We start from the raw sequence: 20923 nt of genomic DNA, 5'->3' as shown, positions 1-20923 counted from the left end.
CCAACTCCAGGCGTGTCAAAAGCCTTTGCGTCCTCTTATAAGTACAAAGGAACTATTCTTCGCAAAGTTAATGAGAATTCCTACGAAGTAACTTACATCGCCGGCAGGAATAAACAAAAGACTGACACTATTACTATTTCTAGACTCAAAGCCCGCTACGACTAGTGCCATGATAACCCCACTAACATTCATTAACACGCCACTCCGTTGTCACTCGCTTTAGCCTCCTCGCTCCTCGTTGCGTACATTGCATATGCTAGCATTCCCTGATTCAGCATTTTCTCACGCTCATCGACTCCCTTCTCCCCTCTTTCCACTTCCAGTGCTCGCACTGCATTTCTTCGTTAGAACGAACTCATTTTTATTTTTTAATACAACATGGTCATTTTTATTTTTAACAAGATCAGGATTACAGAATGCTATCTCAATCGTCGGAACATTTATAATACATCTCTTGCCTAATAATTAATTTTTTTTACAGATATTTTAATGTTATTTTATATTGTACATATAAATATATATTATTATTATATATTTAATATATTTTATATATTTTATATATATTTAAATATATATATAAATTATATATTTAATTATATATTATTATTATATTATTATTATTTATATTGTACATTATATTTTGCGATTAAACGCATAGTAATAGTCAGAACATATCACTTAGCTGATTTGACTAATAAGTACTTAGTGTGTTTATGATTCTAACTAGCAAATATTTTTTTCCCCCATTTGCTGGTACATATACGCTCAAATGAAGAAAAAGTACAAAGAAATAAAGAACGAATGAACTAAGATAGAACAAGATCAATGATTTAAAGAACAAATGAACTGCGTAGAACTTGCTTGAACAATTGGCTTTTTGGCCATAGCAATTTTTTTTATTTACGCTTAGGTGTAACGCGAACTGCTTCTTTGAAAGCTGCAATGCACTAAATATGTTAATAAAGCATATAATAAAATAGGCAAATGTTCCCACTCTCTCCTTTAATTTTATAGTTCAAATATTGATAGCATACAACATGGTATAGCTCATATCCCATGAAATTAAAACCTACTCTATTTTTCAATGAACTATTACACAAATATATTACTTACTCTTTCTCACTTCTTTTTCAATTTTTTTTTATTAGCAGCGAATCGAAGGCGCTTAAACCTTTGTCCACAAGACACGTAAAATTCTTGCAATTGTTTTTATAAACGACATTTACACATATTACAGAAGGAAATGTCTCGTAATAACTTAGTTCGTTCTATTATCGCTGAATTCTCCTTTCTTTTCTCATTTCATTCCCGGCTAAGCCGACTATTCTAACTTCCCCCCCCCCGTTGCGCCCCGGCGAACTTTCCTTACAACATGGAATTATTCCACTAACTCCCCCCCCCCCGTTGCCCCGGCGAACTTTTCTTCAGGTAAACCTGTTAATCATAAACAGGTTCCCTTCAAAACTCTACATCATATAAGTAATAACGCCCCTTCGCCGTCATTCAAATTAGACATTACCTCCCCTCCCCCCCAAAATAATTCACCAGTTTAACTGGAAGTCCCTTTTCAATCGATTTTATAACCCGTCATCATTTATTGTAACCCTGCTCCACTACCTTTTGCTTTTTCCTAATTTTTCCGTTTTGCGCTTGTTTCATTCTCATCGCCACGGATGTTACCGGACCCATGACGACCACCGGCTTGTACCATCGAGCGACAGACCTAGGCTCATCGCAGAGACCGACGACGATCTTGTGGAGTTCCAGCCCCAACAAGGACCCGTTCCCGTCTGGACCCCATGGCTGATTTTTCCATCTTCCACGCCGCGACCCAGATGTGGAGCGCTTTACCCAGGACGTTTCTTGCCCCGAAGCGCCATCGCAAATTTGACTTCCCGACTGCCCTCCCATGACGTCACGGCGATCTACATCGCCAAGGCTCCTCCCATTGACTGCATTCTGCTCTTGTTTCCTGACGTCATATGATGCATATGTTATTTTTCATCGGCTCAAAGTGTTCCGGTGCTCAGCTACTTCAACTACAGTAAGGCACACGCTATTAGTACACACGCATGTCCTTTAAAGTGCCAAAGTTTGTGCCCATGAATGCTACCCATATTGGATTAGAGATACGTCTCTTTCTTTTGTGTTTTTTTTATCGTCAGCTGCACAGCACGTCCAGCCTATGGCGGCATGCAGTTTAGAGAATTGCCATAGGTAACATACCTCAAGGCTCCGCCCAGCATCGTGTATGTTATGCCGAGTGTACTTTGAACTCAGCAAACAGTGAATACCACCGCGTGTGGTTCCCGGCGTTTCCTCACACTGTGTTGACATGTGTTTTTTTATTATTATTGTGCTGTCATCACTCAACCAAAACTAGTTCAGTGTCACACTTATGTAATTATTTTTCTCCATGCCTCAGAACTTAGTTATTTGTGCTCGTACTTTTTGAGTTTATAAGAGGCTATGACCTACAATTTTATTTTTTTCTCTACGTGTTTTTAAATTTGTTTTCTCAACGGTGTTTGGTGCCACGATATGATATGACTATTCTGGTGATTTCAATTTTTTTTTTATGGTGATGCGATTCTTCTAGTGATTTACTGTATTGGTTTTCTACGAGTTGTGATATGTTAATAAATCATAATTTTTAAATATAACCTACTCCGGACGAGGTAGTCGACCATCATAGAGTGGTTCGATTATTTCAACAAGGGGAATGTAGAGATATGGAGACTATTAGACCGAGAAAACCTCGTCATGTTAATATTCACACTTGTTCATTTCCTGAACTTGTCCGACCAGCGAGTGATCCCAAGAATGCGCTAACTTGTAACTTCCGTAAAACAAGGAACTAGAAAGGCAAACGCGTGGATCTAAACAGGATCTACCGCGTTTGAAAGGTTTAACAACCTTTCGACGCCTAGAATGATAAAAGCAAGCTCCTACCCGGAGCTCGCGCTTTTTTGATTCTGACACTCATCGACGCTACATGGATAGCTAGTCCGATTACTTTACAACACGTTACACTGCTAACTACCACGGAGTTACCGCTGCCTAGCATGCTACAAGGCGCAAGGGATCGCTTGGCTTGGTGAACTGAGGATCGCTGGATAGAACCTTGGAACTGTCACGATTCGGTCTGCGAGAAGCATTAGGACAAGACATCACACACATCTACCAGGTATGAACAAGCGTGAATAACCTTTTACACCAACTTTCCATATCTCTACCCTCCTACGGAGCAGGTTTAGCCAACAGACATTAATAAGCTCTACCTAAATGTTTAAATGAAACTTCCCTGTGACCTCTCAGAGCCCAGGTAAAACGGGCTCACAACATTATATAAGACAAAAATATTACGTAAATGCATGCTATATTATTGTTTAACGGTATTCCCACTACATTCCGTATCCGCAAGTAAAATATGTTGTGTATATGTGGAAAAGAGAAGTAAAAATAAACGAAATGAACCAATCAGTCGCAAGCTCTATTGTGGTTAAACATTATTAGCACAGGTATATGTTGCAGAAAAGCTTTGCTTTTCTGCAACTTTTGGCTAATCGCGACGATGAGATTGGGTGATGATATGATGAAATTGATGAACGGACACACACAGGAATACTCATGCCCAGACCGGGATACGAACCCGCGATCCCTGTTGCGAATATCAACATTATAGTTTTAACGTGAATACTCTGTATTTACAAAACATGCAAGAATTAGTTAACTTTATTGCAAGCAAGAAATAACAATAAGCCAAGTCACTGTGTATAAGAATAAATAAATGTATAAATAGCCCTGCTTTTTGATGAAACAGACATCACACACATCCGTCATAGTAACTAAGCACCCCATTCCCACCCCTGGCGCTGCCCATTATCTCGTGGAAGGATATATGAAACATAATGTATGGTTGTTGCTGTAACATATGTGTAACCTACAGTGCCTAGAAGACCACGAGACAGTTGCTAACATTAAAGTCGTACTTTAATTTAATGTTTCCACACTTTCATTCATTAATTTAATTCAATTCGTAATTAAGGCATTCATTCATTATTTGAGAAATATAAAAACAGAACTATGTTTATTTTAAGTATATTATCTTTTTTATATTGTACATTTTGCATAGAACAAAATCTTACATTTTTACTGTTAATGAACTACCTATGTAATATCTAATATTTAACATCAAATTTGATGACATAATATGTATGATTGTAATAAAAACTTTTGTATAGCAAACTCCTTGTATGCAGGTTTCATTGTAGAGGTCCACATCAAGCTGCCTTCTTTCTTATCTGGCACTAATCATAGAGAGACATGTCATATGCAAAGTTTTCCACATAAAATATAGTTTGCAGTAAAAAAAAAAAGTAAAGTGCTCACATGTGCTATGCACTACGCCATGAAGGCGTATAGGGGGTGTGGAGTGAGGGGCCCACATTTTCTTGATCACGGCCGAAGGTGGGGGTGATGTGATCAGCACCAGGCCCCTGGCCGCCTTTACCCCCCAGAGTTTCCTCCAGGTACCCACTTTATACGACGCTGGGTGGGCGCCGGAGCCGCTTGAACAGGTGGAAAAAATCCCGGTTCTCCCCCGCCGGGATCGAACCCGGTCTCTCGCATGGTAGTCAGACGCCCTAACTACTTTTTTTTTTATTAAAAGGAAATACCCTCTACACAGAGGTATCCCCACCATTCACACATTTTCTCACTTTTACATTTTCTCAATTGTTACATTTCCTTCGTTACTTATCAAACTGGACAACACAAACATGTGATGAGATGAGATAACCACTCGCAACGACAACGACTGAGCTACCGCGGCTGTATTCACGTTCGCAGTTGAAATTTTTAACTTACCAAGGAACGTGAAGCCAAAATAGAAGTAAATTAAGACTGGATTTATGCACGAATATTTGTTTTTATTAAAGTCAGAAAAAAATAATATAAAGTTAATTAAACTTGTTTAATTGTTTTTCTTATGAAATTGTTGGAAAAGATAATGACGTATTGTCGTCATTTATTATAGTAGATGTTTATAAAGAGCCCTGGTGATCTAGTGAGTAGGGCGTCTGACTTCCAAGCGGGAGACCCGGGTTCGATTCCCGGGCTGGGTGATCTAAGGTTTCCTGCTTGTCCCTGCATCTCCAAAATGGCCGAGATCAAGAATGTGTGCGGCCCTATCCCCACATCCCCTAAATGTGCCTTCACGGCATGCTTTGCCTTTACCTTAGATGTTTACAAAGTTAAAAATAGAGCGTTTGTTCATTCTTGTGAGGGTTCGAAATCAGGATAACTCACCCAAAGTCCTTGTTCGTGTAACGAATGGAAAAATGTGGGAAATAAAGCCAAGGACAGTGGGATTGAGGGCGGTTAAAAATGAACGTAAAACATAATGGCCGCCTTCAAATTAGACCTAATTGCCGAAGAAGTAAGAGTACTTTTCATTTGTTTACCATGTTGCTATGGAAACCATCCACGATTTGAGAAACATCCTCGCACCTTGAGTTCCGTATTACCAGAGCTGTTTTCCAAGTGTTCGATTCAAGCAACCGTGGTAGTCGGAGAGACGATTGAAATGTGAACCCTGGACCCTTTGTTTACAAGGGTGCTGAAATTAACCAGTGCGCTATCGAAGAGAGTCCCAGAACAGTTCGGTTTCTCTCTCTTGATGTCGTGCTCCAAGAGAATCACTGCAAAAAACTATTTTTTGTAACATGACGACATGAGAAAGATTGTGTTGCGTGTAAGCTGTTTTTTCCGATAAGCTCTTTCGTAATCGAAAGGAAACAGATCAGAATTAAATCTTAAATTCCTGGAATTGTGTTTTTTAGTGATGAGGAAGTTTTACGCAATTACGTAGCTTGAGAAGAACATGGATAGGAGACGTAAAAGGAAGAAGAGCTTGCCTGTCCAAGAACATCAGGTACTTTATGCATGTATGTATTACGTATGCATGTATGTATTACGTATGCATTTGTGTGTCCATGCTCGCTTATTGTTTTTGTCAAACCAGATATTGAAAATTTAATGTTGTTTATGCACTGAATAGAGTATAGCTCTGCATCATTTGTGTGCCTTTATGTTAAAATTTATACAATTGGAATGGAAACATAGTTAATGTGCGAATTTCATGGTGCTGTATAGTGGCTGCTGGAATCTGTGTCTATGAGTGTGCACCTCAGCCTCGTATCCGGAAAAAGTGCTGTCACTCAGTAGCGGCTGGTGGTCTGGCTCTATGGGTGTGCACTTCAGTCTCGCGTCCAGACGTGTTATACCACCCCTGTCAAATACTCGCACCCGTTTTTGCGTACATAATGATGCTAAATGTATTGGCAACCCGAGTTTTGATCACCTTTCACTGAAAATGAGGCTATGACAGAGTTATATTTCATGATTTTTTTTAACACGGATTTTTTATAAATTTCAAATATTTCTAAAATTATCCAGCCAATCACGAGAAGAGCGATGTTAGTGTGCAATAAGTAATTCAGCATTCGATAACCTGACAAAATTACTCAAAACATAGAAATACCAATCTACAATAACAATACTATTATCGATTTACAAAATATTTCGTAAAAACTTCCTCCTCCGCTCCGCTGATATAATGAACAAGGAGAATAATAACATTGGCGTACACCAAATACGCCAATCCAACTACCACATGGAGGAAATCAGTTGTAATCTATCTAGCTGTTGTTTATTTCTAATGACAGACTGATCGGCCCAAGCATATCAAGCGAAATGAAGAGAATAATAAATATTTAAGCAAATTACAGTACTCACTCAGTCCACACTACCCTGCTTCATACTTTAGAATTTTTCCTTCCTTTCCGCCTGTATTATTGAAGTTGCTACAGGCTTTGTAGCTAACTTCCCTCCAAAAAATCAACAACATTAAATATTAAGTCTCTGCTTTTTGCTATGTACAGTTTCACTGTTCATCATGAAATCCAACACTTTGTACTGAAACAGAAACGACCTTTTGACAGCGCTAAACAATTTTGCAACACAGTAACAGGCACACAATGCAAAACAGCTGACTGATTGATGTACGCTCCCTCCGCGCGGGTTGATAATTCGGCTACTGCGCCACAGGGATCGTTTATTTTGGCCAAGATGAACTAACCAAAGGCAATATCAGGCATGTTTAAAACACCCGTTTCGCTTTCAGTCGCTCTCCTCCCCTTTCCCATCTTTCTTGACCCTGCCAAGCTCGGGACAGAATGAAAGGGACAATGTACGATCGAAATTTCCCTTTTCTAAAGACAAATCCCTCAATTTGCAACGATGTATGGTTTGCCTCTACTCTGTCACACGATCTCCAGTGGAATGGGTTTGCAACACTACATTTGCTAACACACCGACCGCTGTGTTCATGGGTTTCCTAAATGATGCAAAATTCCGAAGCACGGCGCCCAAGCCAGAAGACCCAATCACCGTCCTCTACGCGACTGCTGCAACAACGTCAGAGGGAACGAAACTCCCATTGTGCGAGCTCGCCTCGATCCACGCAGGTTGATGTATCATCGATCGCAAGCTTCTCCACCACCTCTCTTGGTGAAGCGGCGTGGGAACACTTGATGTTTCGAAGGAGATAGAGTTCAATAACTAAGTATAATAATATAGATTTACATTACAGATTTATTTGGGTGTGCACGTGCGAATAGGCAGAAGCCGCTACTGCTGTCACCCATCCAATTGTGTGTACTCGTTTTTGTGTATGTAATGATGCTAATTGTATTGTCAATCCAAGTTATGCCTCTCCTTTCACTTCACTCTACTGATGGTAGAGTTGTTTTTCATGAAATATAAAATTTTGCAAATTGGACGCGGGAGGCGGAGAGTGAGCTACTTTGGGGAAGCACGGAGCAAATGCAATGTGAAATTGAGTGGGAACGTTTCGATGTTATGAAGGAACATACGTATACGAAAATTAATTGCGTTATAGATTTTTTGGGGTGTGTATGTGCGACTGTGCAAATAGGCAGGATCCGCCACTGTGCTGTATATGTGATACAAGTATGGTTTGAGGGGAAAAGACAAAGACTGTCAGCGTTCTTTCTCTGTTTCTTCCTCTGCTTCTCTATTTCTTTCTTGCTTTTTCCTACCACTTTCTTCCTCTGTTTTTCTGTCTTTATGTATTTTCTCTCTCTCCCTCTCGCTTTCTCTAGAGAAGGAAAGAGAGAGGGGGCAAAGAAAGAAAGAAAGAGGAGAGAGCTAGCTTTCGAGCCCCCAACCAAGAACTTAATAAGAGGCCCTATATAAATATAGCTGCATAACTATTCATTCAATTTAATCTTTCGAAATATTCACGTCTTTTAAACATTCAAAAATACCAATAGTTACAACTAAATTTCATTGATTATGCTTGTTGTAACCCCTTAGGGTCGGAGACCATTTGCAGTACAAGAATGATAGCATGTCAATAAGTACGTAAATCCCAGAATTCCAGAAGACGGATGCTGTATTACGCCAGCTTTCTATTTAAAGAGTGAAGCAGATCAGTGGAAGCAAAATCCATTACGACAATTTGTTTGCAAATTGTGGTCTAATATCGTCATCGTATTCCCAAAATAATTATAAATCAACCACTGACGTACGTCCATACATATAATATCAGGTATTTTTAAAAATAGCATGTAGCAGTTGAGACCTCTTACCTTCGCCTAATAGCCATCAGTGACGCAATGCCTGAGGGAGTCTGTTTTCAACGATCGATCTTCAGCCAGCTTTTGTCCAACAGAAGAGCAAATGATGGGTTGTAGAGAGCTGTTTTATTAGCACATACACCACGTTTGAAGACTTCATCGATAGCTTCTCTACAACAGAAAGTCAACAAACCTTTCATCAATTGTAATGAAGCCCTGCGCATGGGTGGCTTGAAGATCGGCGAGTGAGAGCTGTTGTTATGCAGTGAGGTAGAGCAATAACCGATTTTATATCTGTTTGGTTAGCTCGAATTCAAGTATGAATATTAGTTATTCCTCTGTGCATCGTTTTCAAGAATTCCCAGCATAAATTTGGATTTGGGAAGTTTGGTACAAGGCAGCTAACGTGAGATAATGTCAGCTTCTGATGAGTCACTGCAAATTAACTCCCAGGAAGAAGTAGATGAAGGGGAGCAACACTTCGAATTTCAGGTTAGTATTTCTTCCGGTCTTGTTTTTGATACAATGAAAAGGATAAGGGTTTCTTTTGTCTTCAATGTATTCTGGTCTCTCGTATACGTGCGCGCGCGCACACACCCGTGTCAAGAAAATTATTAAGTTCTTCAAATAACATATAATGTACTGTTATTTTCAATGGTGTGCAATAGCCTTGTCGACATTTAGTCTAGTAATTTAATGCGTAGTGTAATAAATTTCTCTCACTCTGTCTGTCTGTATATGTGTGTGTGTGTCTCGGGAAGATATATCCTCGGACCGTTCATTTGTTAACAGATGGAGTCCTCGTTTTTCTACACCAACCTTCACACAATATACACATACGTATATGTGTACAAACGAGCACATGCATCTGTTAACACATCAACTGTCTGATGATATTTTACCCGACATATACATAGTATATACGTGTGTATATGTGTGTGTATGTGTGAGAGGTGACAGAGAGAGATAGAGAGAAATTTAAAATTTATTACACTACGTATTAAATTACAATGCTGAGAGCATTGCACATCACTGAAAATAATAGTGCATTCTGTGATATTTGGACAACCCAAATAAATGTCCACCTACATATTATTTTTTTCCGGTGTGTGAACTTTATTATTCTGTTTGAATTGAATGTTTTTATGACTACTGACTATGATTTCATTGAGGTATAGAGATATACTGTACTATTTTTCGGAAAATCTGTGTGTAAATAAAAATTGAAAGTGGAATATATTCTTCAAAGGAAAAAACATAGCTGCAGGCTAGTACGAGATAGCAAAAATAAATGGTGTACGTAATATCTCTCCTTCCTCCGCTCGAAATCGCCACGGTCAAGTTATAAGGTCTGAAGGGATTTTTTTTTTTTCGAAAATGGTATACATTTCATGGATATTTTGATATTTTCAACTTTATTTTTCGGCTAAACCACCACAAACTTGGAATTGCTCTTCTTTCAGGTGTCGATTGTTGTAACACCACTACCGAGCTGGGGCAATCATGGGGCCGATGTCAGAGTGACCGCAACCACAAACAGCAATCGTGCAGGTAGAAGATTGCCACCAATTAATAAAGGTTAGTAGTTTGTGTCATTGTGTGTGTTTTTTTACTGGTTGGTCATACACGAAACAAATCATTTTCAGCAGAAAGGTAGCAACAATCCAGGCTAGAACAACAGACAAGTAAATTCTATTGTCTACAAAATATATGAACTAGGATAACTTTCATCGCACAGAAAACACTATTTAGAAACCCAAACTCTTGTTGCATACGTTTATTTATGATTCAAATCGTGCTTTTTGTAGTTACTTTAAAACTAATGTGAGCTTATTTTAAAATAAATACCCCACTATTTTTTTTTTTTCGAGATGAGCTCAACCAATGAGGTCCCCTAATGTGTTTGTAAATTGTGTGGATAATATGTATAATTAAAATTTGTCCTCATGAGCCTACTATTTGGAGCTTGATGCACGTAGTTGTTAAGCTACTTGCAAGTTTAGAGCAGGCTGTAATATGCCAATGTATTTTTCATTTCTGCTTCAGTGAACATTAGTAAGATCAATCGGTGTAACAATTCCATTAACTTTCAATTGAATTGTTACAACCCAGAAGTGTCCATGTCTGTACAATATGTACGCATGCTTGACTGCAGTGCGTACTGTTAAACACATAATTGTAAATGGTTGGTTGTGTTTCAGGATCCACCTGGGAGAACCGCCATTCTGGCGACCGGCGACAGCAGAGGAACGACCCCGCAAGCCCCTCCTTGACTTCGCACTACCACCGAAATTGCGCAATTCCTCGTGATCAAGTGGACACGGAGAACAGCACACCCCGGTCTAGGATAGGGAAACCACTCAGGCGTAACAGAGCAGGCCAAGGTAAGTGCATGGGACGGGGAGGGTGCAGTGTTGCTGAGAGATTTTCATTTAACCCTGAAAGATGAGTCTGGTCCTCCTCTATTTCGATCGAATCGGGTTGGCAACCGCCTTCCTAATGCCAGTAACAGGGCAACTCTTTAGAGCAACAGGGCAAATATGCTTGTTGCAGGGCGAAAGAAAGTATAACAAATAGGCTAGTGAAATCAATGAATGATCTTGTCTGATTCACACGCAATACATGTTCAAGTGTGCACATAACAAAGAATATATCTTTTTACTCTCTTTTTACAATAAAAGGTGTTGCCTGAGCTACTCAAATACAAGTGAAAACAGCTTTCGATAACAATGAATAATATATTTTCACACATATTCCGGTTTCTCCTAATGGGCATCAGATAATGTGATTTTATGATTTTACTACAATTTTAGACGAAACGAGAACATATCCTTAATTGAGATTCAGGAGCTTTTTATTCCAAAATATTTCTTGTCCATTGAAAAATATCAGCGTTAAATCACGACTATGTACAGTTCAAAATATAAGCATAGGATTATTTTTGAACTAGCCATAAAAGACGACGGATAAATTATAGCCAAGAATTAATGGACCTCAATTAAAGTGTGTGTCAACACCTTTTGCCTTGTTTATCTCGAGATAGTCAGAATATTGACAACTTGACATGTTGACATGTAGAAGTTAATTTGACGTGTGAATAACAGTAATTTGAAACGTCACCAAGCCGGACCCTGTGGCCGAGTGGTTAGCACATCGTGTTGCGACGCCAAGGGTCCCGGGTTCGAATCCCGCTCGGGCTTGGTTGTTTGTGAATGTCCATTCATCAATTTCATCATTTCATCACCCATCCCCATCTTCGCAAATTAGCCAAGAGGCACAGAACTAGAAGTAAACTAAATCAATCAGTCAAATCAAACGTCACCAAAGGAACTTCGATGCTCAATTATTTTTCCCATGTTGTGTTCCGTTCCGTACAATAAAGATGAACGTTTTCCAGGTTACGACCCGTAATTAGAACACCCCAATCCCTTCATTACCAGCCTACCACGCTTTTTTCGTTGCAACTGCGGTACGTTGAATTAATAATGATAACGAATAACGACATCGTCGGGATAATAGTAACAATGACAATTCTTTAATGATAATGATGCTTTATATTGATTAATTATTGAATAGTCAATGAAAGAACGACATTCCCATGATGCAACTTGATTTCTGCACTTTCTCCCCTAAGCGCGGTTGGGACTCGAATAAAATAGGTTTATTTCTATTAGTTTTTCTTATTTATTAGTGTAACACCGATCAAAATTGTTGTTGTTGTTATCATTTCTGCTAGTCAACTTTATGGCGACATCCATGTCCCGTATATTTACGTATGGTTGTGAACCCTAGATGGTCCAGTTTCGTTTTGAAAATTCTGTGCAAGCCCCATGATTTCGTAAAGTACTGGGCCTTTCACTTGGACTATCGAGTAATAAGTGAAGTCACCACTACGATTTAAAACGTAATTTGAAAATTGAGTTGTCTAATCTATTGGAGGCTTATCTTCCTTCTTGAACTAGTTGTCTGTGACACAATTAACATTTAACAACATCGATGTAATGAATGAATGTAATGTAATGAAGTGGCCGCGGTGGCTCAGTCGGTAACGCATCTGATTACCAAGGTCCAGGGTTCGATCCCCGGCCGGTTCAAATCCGGGAACTTTTCTAACGTTGGAAGCGGCCCTGGCACCCACCCAGCGTCGAATGACATGGGTACCTCGTTGAAACCCTGGGTGGTAAAGGCGGTCAGGGGCGTGATGCTGATCACATCACCCCCTCTCACGACCGGATCAAGAAAGTGCGGGGCATTACCCCCACACCCCTTATACGTAGGGGCATGCATATTTCGTTTTTGACGAAAAAACGAAATTTGAAAAAAACACGTTGTAGTGTTAATTTTTCATGTTTTTGAAAAGTGTGAGATGCATTTTGTGACCATGTTTTGTCACGAAATAATGCGAAATGAACTGCAAAAAGCGAAATTAACTCTTAAACACGAAATTCAGGATTTTATTCACCGACGCGACACCTTCTGAGCTCTGAATTATCCTGAGAGTTATGCAATTCCCGGAAAATTGATTAATTCTGCTGTTAATATTGGAGAAGCAAAAATGGACTCCTTTACACAGAAATAAACTTAATACTCTTATAACTACATAAATGTGCTATTAGAAGTGAAATGTTAATTCTGTGGAATAAGTGTAGTTTTTAAATCAAATTTAGGATTATATTCACAATTTTAAAACCAAAATGTCTTTTTATATACCACTTTTCATCCAATTTTTCACCGCTATAACACCGATATTTCATTTTATTTACCGCTTTTGAACCCGAAATTGACTCCGTTTTCGTACCGAAATTTTGCTTTTTTATTTACCAAAAATATGTGCCTCTACTTATAGACCTTCATGGCGTGGTGCTAAGCACGGGAGCAGTTTACCTTTTTTTGTCGATGTAATGAAGGTATCGAGTGATACCTTAAAGAGGCATAGATCTGTGTGTCTAGGAACGAAGACTTTTGAAAGAAAAATAAAGACAGACTAAACCTCTTGTGATAAATGATATAAATTTCGCCCAAGGTTGCTTTTCTGAGAAAGGACAATTATGGATTCTTTCCATCTTTTTCGACGATGAAGTTATTTTTTTCTTTTGCGAACAGAGATATTAATCTGAAAGCTCTGGAAAAAAGCTGCCACTTTGTTAATCTCTCTTCTCCAGCGATTCTTCCTGCCTTGAAGGTCGTTTCTCAATTACGAGCTTGGGGCGATTGATTTTTTGATCGGGCTACTTCAAAGAACGCTCCCGACACAGTTGCTTTTATCTTGCGAATTCCCATGACAAGGAAAGAAGGATGGAAGACAAAAACGTACCTCGTATCTTCGGGATTAAAAATTTTAGGGAGTTTTCAGACCGGAGCGACAGGCAACAAACGTCATATAGCCGTAAATTGACGGGGGATGAATTTGCCCCCAAATTTGCTGGTTTATTAAAATTTACAAGTTAATGGTACTTTGTTAACCTTCTTGAACCTGAGAAGCTAAGTACTAAGTAATTTTTATGATTTCGCAAGTTGAACAGTTACTTATAAAAATAGTCTTGGTCGCTATATTTATGGGATAGAAAACTTTTGACAAAGTTAAGTACTAAGTTCGATTCATCCCCCTACCACCTCAAATTTTGGTCCTTAGTTACAACTTTGAAGCGACACGTGCGCTTAGGACCTCCCCGATGATGTAGTGCTAACGTCGTCGGCTTCTAATCAAGGGAGCCCGGTGTAGGCAAATGGCACTATGGTGCGGATCCCACTTTAAACTGTTGATCCAGTACCGATTAGCCTTTCTGTGCATAAAGTGAACTTTTTAAAACAACAATTCAAACAAGAAAATTAAATGTTTTGTTTTGGGGGCGGGGCAGAGGCTTGACTTTGTCGAGTTCAATTTGCTAGTTTTAAGTCCACTTTATGCACATGTAGGCTAATCGGGACTGGACCTACTGTCTAATGTGAGATCGGAATCACTATGTGCCTCCATCTGGTATCGAACCCGGAATCTTTTGGTTACAAGGCTACTCCGTTAACGCAACGCCATCGGGGGCGGGGGGATTACTGGCCCTTCATATCATACAGAAGATATGTATTTACATAGGAATCCGTTACCTGGTGACAATATTCACAGAATGTTAAGGCCTTCGTCTCGTTGTTGTTTGATATGTGATATTTGTGCTGCAGAAAAGCATGTCGACATGAAGTTCATGGATATAAACAAACAGAATTTCATTCGCGTCTTAAAAAAAAACAACTTGTTTTTTATTGTTAAGGTTCTCAAGTGCGTCACAAAATATTGCATCCTTGTTTTGACTGACATTTTGAATAAAATTAGGGAGAAAAATCTATTCAAGAGAACTTTGCGGCGAGAAGAAAATTGATATGTACCGAAGAAAAGTGGTTATAACAACAGACTCCCATTTCCTCCAAAACATTTATCGATCGTGATGAAATATTGCAGTGAAAAAGTCAGCTTCCAGAAGGAAGGCAAGGAGGAAAGTAATTAGGGTTCGAGGAATGACAGTTGGGAAAGGTTTAGAATGCTTCTGGGTTTACCGTAAAGGAAACCAGAACAAAGGATCAAATAATTAAACGCAAGAATAACAAGGAAAAGTTATTACAAAGGGATCCGTACCATGTCATCTAACCACAAATTGTGATTGAGATCACGATGTAACAGGATAGGAGGATGGTATTATGACTAACTTCCAAAACAAAGCTTTGAAAATGTTAAATTGTGCCATTGTGGTTGCATTTGACTGTTCAAATCCGTGGAGTGTTGATAACACTTTGCTGCAGTTCCACACTTTTTGACTCGCATAGGTTACAAACATGGCCGTAAGCAGGAAAAAATTTCGGGCGGGGGGGTTCATTCATAATTGTTCCCATGGGCGTCGCCAGAAATTTGAATAATAGAAATAATAACAATAATTGTACAATAATAATTAAAATTTCATAATAATAAAACAATTTTATTCCATAATAATAATACTAATAATAATTATTATTATATTATTGTTATATCCTTGAGGGGGCTTACTCAATCCAGCAGATGAGTGAATATCCAGCACAAGTTTCTTTTTTTTTCTTTTTTTTTTTTACGTTTCATACAGTGTGTACTGAAATGCACAATTATTATACTTCATCATTAAACTTTAGATACCTTCAAGAGAAAAGCTTTAAAAGTTAGATGGAAATTTTAGTCATAAAGCTTTTGTTGTTTGACTTTAAAATTAAATTTTTGGAATTTTGAAAAGTGTGGAACCAGTTATTCTTTTTAAAAACTTAGCCTGGTGCATGGATTGTAACCTCAATCGCGAACTAAATGCGCTAGAAAACTGGAGATCCTAGGTTTGAACTCCTATCAAGGGGGATTTTCGACTTTATCGGACAGGGAATTTAAAAGCTGGAAAGGGAATTTTGGGACAATCATAAGGGAATCTTCAGTCTATATTCCTTGTGACGCAGGAACAACACTGGAAAGATGACAGCAGAAGTGATAAAGGAGGGGTCGCGGATGGGTTACGATTCTGAGAATAAATCCTGTTTCACTCAAGTTTCAGAATTCCAAATGTATGAAAATTCTAGCTCGATCGTTTCAACATTGTCTCCACGTATTTTTGTGATGCTTCGAAAAAAATTGAAAATTTGTTACAGATTTTGGTTTCTGAACTTCCATTAATCCAACATGTCAGAAGTTTCGGGGGAGGGGGGTTGAACCCTAGAAACCCCCCCCTCTAAATACGGTCATGGTTACAAAGCCCAACACCGAGTCGTCTACTTCGTCCATTTGGTATCTTGTAGTGTATTTGGTGTCTGCACTGTTTGCACTAAGTTGTGTGCAGTGTATGGTATTTGGTTACGTGGTGCGTGCTTACCAATCAAATGAACGCAGCAAGTGGACAGTAATTTCTTAAACTCCGCTATTCATTCGTGCAGATTCTACTTTATTGAACGTTATTTCCTTACATCTGCCCGACACTGGGATACACCTGCGCTTCGTATCAAAAAAGTACATCGAATTAGATGGGTCCACAGACCTCCGTGGCGGAATGGTTGGCATAACGGGGCCAGGTGTCCTGGGTCCGAATCCCGGCCTGGGCATGGGTGTTATTTGTGAGTTTCCAATCATTTTCATTATATATTCACTCATTCTCATCGTCGCGATTAGGCAAGAGTGGCAGAAAAGCAAGACTAAATACTAAAAATGAAATCAAATCAACAAGTTTCAGACGTGAAAACGCCCTACTCGGTTCTATGTAAACTCCTTACTACTGTCCATTTCATAGAGTGCCTCGTTGGTTGATTGATTCGGTTTATTTTACTTTGCTTTTCTGCCACTTTTGGCTAATCTCGAAAATGAAGATGAGTGGTATGATGAAGGGACACTCACAAAGAACACCCATGCCGAGGCCGCGAGATTTTTTTTTTTTTTTTTTACAAACAGCTATGCCATATCTAGGGAATTATCCAATCAGATGCGAGGATTTGTTTCCCGCGCGTTTCTGTCGTCTGCACCTCTGGCATATTCTCTCGTAGTTCTGTCGTCTGCCATGCAACTTACGATGGATGGTTCTGGTGATGTGTTTGTTTTAACTTTTGCAACTCATATCGGCAATGGCAACGAACCATAGGCGTGCACTTTGGGGTGCAAGAAAGGGCAGTTGTTCCCCCTAATACTCTTACTTAGAAATTTTGTGTAGAGCAATCTTATGATCGTCAAATAATACGTACTATGATGGACGTCCACAGGACTTTTCCAGGGAGGGGCAAGGAAGGTATTTTTTCGAGGGAGGCAAACGAGACACATTTTCCCCCATAGTAGTGTTGCTACCTCAAAAAAACACTTCTTCAGATTGAAGTTATCATATTCCTGCAACATTTTTTCAATAATTAACTAAACTACTGTGACTGAAGTGGGATATATGTGTGTAATATATAAATTTATGGTAAGATCCATTTTCCAGACCCCCCCCCCCCCCACCTTCCGGACGCCCATGCGCATTATGCTCTGAAAGAAAATAAGTATTTTCAAGCCGTCGAAAGTTTCAAGCAACTACGGAAAGGAGAATTATTTCTTATGTAATTGAACTATCCAACTTCGTTCTCTAGCATTTTTTTTTGTTATTAACACTCCCACATACTTTATTTGTTACTTGTGTTTCCTCTAGTGTTTGCAGAATAAATTTCCTACACATTGGAAATCAATAGTGGCGATTGGATGCCGAAATTGGTTAGGGCAGGGCGCTTGTAGTCAAAAAAGTAAAGTAAAGTGTTCCCCTGCGCTTGTAGTCAGAATTTTTATTTCGGGGTGGAGCATCCCTTATCAGCAGCTGCCATCTAAAAGCAAAAAAGTGGGAGTAGAAGCCCTGAAGATGGATTTCTTGGCACATTACAACTAATTGTACAAGATGTTTAATCCTGCTAAGGAAGTAAAATTACTTACCACTACACACTATTTAAATGAGATATTTGTAGGAATTCTGGGGGGGGGGGGGTTCAGCCCACGAGCCTTCCTCCTGACTACGAACCTGGTAGGAGGTGTCAAGAATAATACGGGGGTAGAAACGTGTGTGTGTGAGAGCTCATGTATAGGTTAAATTCCTATTCTTACATGTAATTCTTTCTATTTTTTATTCCTTTATATTGTTTTTTTAATATATATTTCAAGGTAGTGTCTGCTGCCACGTTCTTTTTCTGCTGTAACCTCAAAAGAGACATGCGCGTGGCAGCAGACTCGGTCTTTGTTTGATCGTGATTTCATGCCAATTACGTCTGTAACACATACTGTGAAGTTTTAGCGAATACTTACACAAAAATGTTTTAAGATTAGGCCCCTTAGCATTCTTCTAATAATAAACCTAAATGCTCTCGAAGTTAGGTTAGGTTCTGTTAGCATTAAAATAATATCGCTAAATGCTTTCTAAAAAAAATAGTTCTAAATTACCTATACATTCATTCCCACTAGTCATAAACTTGCATTTTTCTCGTCTTCATCTGTTCTTAAGATTTGTAACATCCTCTTAGCAGACGAATCACGTGGCAGGAGCAAATTTCACGCTTATTCTTACTGCTGACACGCGCGTGGCACCAGACTCGGCCATATTTCAATGTAGACTACTAACTTCCATATTCAAAATTTTGTAAATATGGTCAGGCTCCACAGCCTTAACTTTGCCATGTAAAACAAGACGGAATAAATAAAACAACGTTGCCTCCTCATGACCGTTACTGATGAAAAAGAACAAAGTAGGTGTAGTTGTTTTAATTCTGTTGTACGAAACCATTTTTACATGTAAATTAGTCTCTGAATCACAGAGAGGGGAAATGAAGGAGGGGCAAAGAACATTGGTGCCACGGAAATTGGAATTCTTTTGATATATTTTTTCAATTAGTCTGGACACATACACTATACACAGCCTTGTTTCGTACCCATCAATAGAATAAAATAACCATATGAAATGAAGTTTTTCTTTCTCCGATTGAACATTCATGAAGGCTTCCCTCCACACCTAATCTGGGGGTCTGCACACGCCTAATGCAACAAAGAAAGGCGCAAGTTGCAGGTAAGTGAAAATCAAATACAGTGGAATGAAATGTGCACGTGCATTATGTTGATTTTTAATGCGTGTTTTAGCAATAGCCCAGGGTTGCCCTCCCCAAGACCAATGGCGCATCACACCCAAAATCATGTCATGCGTTCCCCCCAAATTATATTACGCGCTCCCCCCAAATCATATCATTCGCGCCCTCAAACCATATCGTAATCCCCACAAATTATTTAATTACCACAGCGTGTCAACCGCAAGTTACTTTTTCCTTAGCTTTACTGAACGCTATACGTGATCTGCCCCTCCTCCATAAACAGGGGTGCCAATCACTCAAGACCGCCCCTAAAATCGTTCATCATAATCCCTCCAAAATAGTTTCGATGAATACGTAATAATTTATGTTTATTTGAATGAAATACCATGCTAAACTGTCCATATTTTTAAAATTGTTCGATTCTCGAAAAAAACTTAAAGCTAGCACATTGATTGGTTAAATGTAGTAAATTAATTTATGTAAATATGCATATAAATAGTGTTTGTGAATGGGTTTATAAAATTCATGATTTGATGATTTGACATTTGATTATTTAACACAAATTGTTACACAACTGAAGATAAAGATAGAAAATTCAACCTTGGCAAACCAAATAACAAGTTCCAGCCGTATGGCCGATTCAATTATTGTTTCACGAGACATTACAGAACCCTAACCAGAAATTCTCAAGCTCAGGGCTATAATATAATACGATTACTCTTTCAAAGAACTCACCCCTTCCATTTTCTTTAGGTAATATAATTATTTTAGTGACTCATAACAATAAATACGTGGAATTTTTCTTCAGTGCAAATTCAACTTGGTAATGTATAATTTTCCTGTAACAAGAAGTTAAAAATGGGAATTCGATATATTTTTGTTCGAATTTGTGCACCTGGTTTAAATTAAGCAGTATACTAACACTAAGCATTATATTTTAAGAAGTGATGTTATCGATAATAATCATAATATAGTTCTTGTCTTGATAGGTTTGGAAGTTAACAAAGAGAAAACTATAAATATATGCTTACAGGCCGAAACCAAGTGTTAGGTAATAATCAAAATTATTGATAACAGCTCGTTTGAACCAGTTTCCAAATTCAAATACTTAGGAGTAATATTAACAAGTGAAAATTATATTAAAGAGGAAATAAAAAGTAGGCTTAATTCAGGAAATGCATGTTACTTCTCTCTTCATAAACTTTCGTCTTCTCGTTTAATATCTAAGAAACTAAAAGTTAAAATATACAAAACAGTAATTTTGCCTGTAGTATTATATGGGTGTGAAACTTGGTCCCTTACATTAAAAGAGAAACATAAATTGAGAGTATTTGAAAATAAGATCCTTAGGAAAATCTTTGGACCTAAAAGGGATGAGGAGTCAGGTGAGTGGAGAAGGTTACATAATTTAGAACTACATAATTTGTATTCATGTCCAGATATTATTAGAATAATTAAATCAATAAGACTTAGGTGGGCAGGCCATGTGGCACGAATGGGAGAGGAAAGAGGAGTTTACAGGATTCTTGTTGGGAAACCTGATGGTAAGAGACCTGTAGGAAAACCAAGACGAAGATGGAGGGACAACGTTGAGATAGACCTAATGGAAATCGGTACGGATGGAAAAGAGTATATAGATCTTGCTCAAGATAGGGACAGATGGAAGGCCTGTGTTGCTGCAGCCATGA

Source organism: Lepisma saccharinum, chromosome 5 (genome assembly GCF_977018435.1).
Source record: "Lepisma saccharinum chromosome 5, izLepSacc3.1, whole genome shotgun sequence".
NCBI classification, from domain to species: domain Eukaryota; kingdom Metazoa; phylum Arthropoda; class Insecta; order Zygentoma; family Lepismatidae; genus Lepisma; species Lepisma saccharinum.
This window is presented reverse-complemented; position numbering follows the sequence as displayed.